Raw genomic sequence first — 5338 nt, 5'->3', positions numbered from 1 at the left:
AGAGATGCCAGGGTGGCATCTTAATGCAACTAGTCTTTGGGTCTACCTACCCTGGTCATTAAGAAAAGAGTTAACTCAGTACTTTAGAGAACAGAAACAGTGATAACCTATTCCATTCACGAGCTCAGGATTTGGGACTGTTGGTCAGTAGGTCTGGGGATGCTGGGAGCCTGGTCCACCCAGAAGCCCAAGGAGTATAGTACAAGTATGTGACAGGGCAATACTTAACAGGGTTTACTCCGTCCCCTGTCCCTGGCCACTTGGGTTAGTGCAGATTTTCCCTAAAAGGAGACCAAGCTATACTTTGGCCCCAGGGATGGGGTAAGGCTCAAGCTGTGCCTTTCTTGACACAGCTTCCTGCTGGCTTCTGTGTATTGATGTGGCTTACTGGTAATCTAAAAGCATAAAGGTCTCCCCACATAGAGTCAGGGCCCTTCAGACTTGGTGGATGTCCAAAGACCAAGAGAGTTAACATATCCTACCCTGCTGAACAGAGCTGTTTCCACATAGGGAGGCAATTGGGTTGGAGCAGGGGAGGGGGAGAGAAGTAAGAGGGAAATCTTTCTCCTAAATCTAAGTACTACTGTATCCTTATTGCATAACCTTTTGTTAATCCATTTGTTAACTATTCAGTGACCTACAAGCACCTTATTTCTTTCCAACATTAAAACTGAACTAACAGGCTGCTAGCATCAGGTCTATCCCTAACAAATTGCCAGGCCTATCAAGGCCAGTGACCAAGCCTATGGATGATGCTTTTTAAGAAATGGCAGAAATGGTTCCCCACATGGCCAAACAACTTTGGATTGCCAAAGTGTAGATAGTTTGGATTTCTTGAGTAAACATACCCTATGTCCCTTTGTGTTGCATATGATTTATATGTGATATGATCTTATTGTTACAGAAGCATCATTGCTTTATATACTTTGAGGCTTTTACTGATTTAGGAATAAATTAGTAGGCTTTAAATCAAGTTATACCCTGTACATGTGTAGACTATCTGGCAACTGTAAATTCTGCAAATGGTATGGTTTTATATAAATATCTGAGTAGCATTATGCTTGTTGGAGGAGGGCAGAGTCCAAGACCTGTTTGTCCATGAGTAACATGCATATATTTGTAATATTTCTGTGGTGCATATTATATATTTTTGCATGTGCTTCATGTCCTCGGTGATATATGTTTTATACTGCATTGAGATTTGTGCTCTTAGTTAAGTGTATGCCATGTTTTATATATACTTTATATGCACTCTGTGTGTGTGTATCCATCCATCTATCTATCTATCTATCTATCTATCTATCTATCTATCTATCTATCGATTTGCCATTTCCTTCTTCAGCTCATTTGTAAAATGAGGAAACTGAGACAGAGTTACATGACTTGCCCAGGGTCACCTAGTTAATAAGGGTCTGAGGCCAGATTTGAACTCAGGAAGATGAGTCTTCTTGACTCCAGGCCTGGCACTCTATCCACTGTGCCACCTAGCTGCCCTGTCTTACATATTTGGTTGGATATTATTTGTTGAGCTAAGTTACTTATCATGTATGTTCACAGATATTCAAATGTATCCTCAGTAATGTGCCAGCAGTGTAGATTCTTTACTGGGAGGAGAATATTGGTTCTTTGCTGACCAAAATATAGCAATAAAGCAATGGGACTTTGCTGCTGACTCATCTGTGCATTAAAGGTGTGTGTATGTGTGTATGTGTGTGTGTGTGTGTGTGTGCATGTGCATGTGATCACATTTATTTGGGTCTAGACTGAATTTTCATCACAGCAGAGAACTCCTTGTGTAGAAACTTCCTTAGTCACAATAATAATAGCTAGCATTTATATATCACTTTAAGGGTTGCAAAGCATTGTAAATATATTCTCATTTATAATTTATAGTTAGGCGACTCTTGTGTAAATTATAGTCTTAGGGGTTAAAAACTTGCCTATGGGGGCACCTAGGTGGCACAGTGGATAGAGCTCTGGCCTTGGCATCAGGAGGACCTGAATTCAAATGTGGTCTCAGGCACTTGACACTTACTAGCTGTGTGACCTTAGGCAAGTCACTTAACCCTGATTGCCTAGCCAAAACCAAAAAGCATAAACTTGCCTATGGTCACTGAGCTAGTATGGTGTCTAAGGTGACACTCGAATTCAGGTTTTTCTGACTCCAAGGCCAGCCCTCCATCTACTTTTCTACACTTTCCCAAACTCAGTTTCTACTTTGAGAATGGAGAGTTCATATGAAACCAACTTGGATTTTTTGATAGTGTTGATACAGAGACTGGAACTAAAGTTTATCAGAGAGAGAGAGTGAGTGAGAGAGAGAGAGAGAGAGAGAGAGAGAGAGAGAGAGAGAGAGAGAGAGAAGGGTTTACCAAACAAACAAGCTATCATTCAGATATTTGCTTAGTTTAGTTTGGTCCTATTCCCATATAGTCAGAATAAGCTAGGCTTTGTTGTAGCAAAAATATTACAATGTTCGTGATCTCCAGGTGGAAACAAGTGAGAGGTAACATGATGTAGTGAGTAGTCACACTGATGAAAAATCCTGGTTGTGTGACCCTGAGCAAATCATCCAGCCTCTCAGGACCCATATGAAACTTTTTAATAAACTTTTTATAAATTATAAGATGATTAATTGCCTAATGCATTGCTAGAAGGGATTTTCTCGCCAGGATTTGTCTACATCAGTAGTTCTCAAACTTCTTGGTCTCGGGACACCTTTACACTTAAAATTATTGAGGACCTGCCCACCGAAAATAGTGTGACTGAAAGAGATGTGTTCATCATGTTATGAGAGCAAGAGATGACAGGTGGACATCCAGAGTGCTCAACTAGTATGCTCACAAAATGAAGAGAAAGCAAGGAAGACCTCCTGTTGGGTGGACCTCCTGTGGGGGAACTGAACAGGATAGCAGGCATGGATGGGTTGCAATTTATATTTAACACAGGGCCTGGAACATGGTGGATGTTTAATGAATGTTTATTGACTGACTGACTGCAGCATTGGAAGGAATATGCACATTGATAAGATCACAGATCCATTAGAGTATCTGAGACTGTAAAATGGCTTTCAAACTTTAAAGCCCTATATAAATGTATATTGTTGTTATTATAATGGTAAACAATAGGCTATAAAGGAGAAAATTTAATTGCATTAAAAGGAAGAAAAATTATCCCCCTTTTAAAAAAAAAACCAGTGACGTCTTTGATGATCTAGTGTAGAAAGGAACTAATGTCTAGAATCATATTCTGAGATCATTTTCCCTAAAGATTGTGACCTTGAAAAAAGAGAAAGTATTTTCCCCTTTACAGTATTTTAAAATAGGAGTCAGCACCTTCATCATATGATTAGCACCACTTAAGAGGTTGGTGGTTAGAACTGATGTGTGAATGACTAGGACATGTGACCGTGATTATCCTTTCAATTTGTACTAGTGATGGAAGGGAATAAAAATGAGGAATGGCTACTTCCCTTATTTTACATATGAGGAAATTGAAGCTCAGAAAAGTTAAATGACTTGCCCAAGATCACACAGTTTGTTAATAATAGGATTAGTACTAAAATGCAGGTCTCCAATTCTATATCATTACCACATGGTGCAATATTTCCAGTATAAAGGAAACTTACAATTGGCCATATAGATATACAGAAAGGTCAGGAATGTTGTTACAAAGAAGAAGACAGTGACCTTTCTTCCTGGGCCTGGCATTTGTTTCTGGGCTTTTCCTCATCCCATCCACTTACACAGAGAACAAAAGAGTTTTAGGATTTAGAAACTTTGAGGCTAGCCTTAAGCCCCAGGAGCTGCTGGCAGTTTACTTGAAAAGTAGCCTCTTTTAAAAAGATGCTGCCTATAAAGCAGTTTAGCAATTGCAATTTAGCTTAGCTGGCAAGACATCTGAGGGAAGCTTCTGACAGAGTGGTCCCTGATTAGCAGAAAATAAAGTTCCAAAAACTGATTTGGACCTGAAGGCAATAGTTACCTGGAACTCTTGCTCTGTATTGCAAAGAGACTGGGTAGGTAAAGCAAGGAATTTACTGCAGGAACGGCTCCACCCTTGCATATTGAAATCTGCTGAATTCCAGGAAGCCAGGTCACTATCATATCAAGGAAACTCTAATAGGTCCACCAGGGAATTCCTGTTTCCTTGGTGGGAGAGTACGAGAAAGGTTGGGGGACAGACTACTGAAGGAAGACACTTGTACAAGAACTCATGGCATTGCCAGTTATTGTGGATAGGACCAAATGGAAAAGTCTTTCAAGTTGTCTGAACCTTTCTGTGAAGTTATTAACAGGTAATAATGGGTCCTAGAAGGAGCAAAAGCTTCTTTCCTTTCTGATAGAAGTGCAGTACTTCCTACATCAACTTACCTTCCAATAATCTTGTATAGCCAGTGAAGAAGGTAGATGAAACCTGGTGATTTGTACAATATGGAGCTTAGCAAAATTGTCATACCAATTATTGTAGCCATTCCTCTCCTCATTAAAGTGGTGGGCCAGACAGCCCAGCCCTAAGTAAGCGGCATGGGATTGGCAACTTTCTAATGCCTTTTCCTCTATTCTTATGTTTGAGACTATTCAGGAACAGTTTGTCTTTTCCTGGGAAGAAGTGCAGTATTCCTTTGCTATTTTTCGTCAGGACTACCTGAACTTTCCACACTATCAGTCTGGTGGACAAAGGCTTGAAAGAGGCCCTGTTTCCTGGACATTGATGTCTACCACTGCATTGATAAAATAATGTTGACCAAACCAGACTAGGCCAATGTGGCAGAGGCCCTGCACCAGATTGGGGCTCATATAATGGATAAGGGGCAGGAGAGCAACCCTCTCCTAAGAAAATCCCATCAGCTAAGTCAAGTTTTGGGAAATGAGAGCCAAGGTAATTCTTGATATAGTCTAGAGCAGGCTATTGACACTGAGCAATGCAGCTGGCACTGGCAGAAAGCATCAGCAGCAATATAAGCTCCAAAAGAATAACTAATGATGTAGCCCCAAGCAGAGGGGGCAATACTTGTGGGCCATCAGTGGGTAGCATTACTGACCAGATTCATGAGTAATTTGCCATTCTATCCAGGAACAGACTGCAAGTCTTTCTCTACCTCTTCTGCTAAAGGCCATTGGGCCCTTCCCTGCAAGCATCTGGCTCCTGAGGTTCACTGCTTTGCTTGGTTCATTGACAGCTTTATGATACCTCAAGAGAAATATACACAACTAGACTTGAGGTTATTAGTTCAGTAATGGTGAATACCCTGAGAGATGGAGCTCTTGGCAATTCCACCCAGTGTTCTGATCTATGAGCTGCATAATTGGTGTTCATCTACAATGATTTCTAGGCA

The sequence above is a fragment of the Phascolarctos cinereus genome, unplaced genomic scaffold (genome assembly GCF_003287225.1).
Source record: "Phascolarctos cinereus isolate Bilbo 61053 unplaced genomic scaffold, phaCin_HiC Scaffold_1;HRSCAF=81, whole genome shotgun sequence".
Taxonomy (NCBI): domain Eukaryota; kingdom Metazoa; phylum Chordata; class Mammalia; order Diprotodontia; family Phascolarctidae; genus Phascolarctos; species Phascolarctos cinereus.
Note: the sequence above shows the minus strand (reverse complement) of the source record.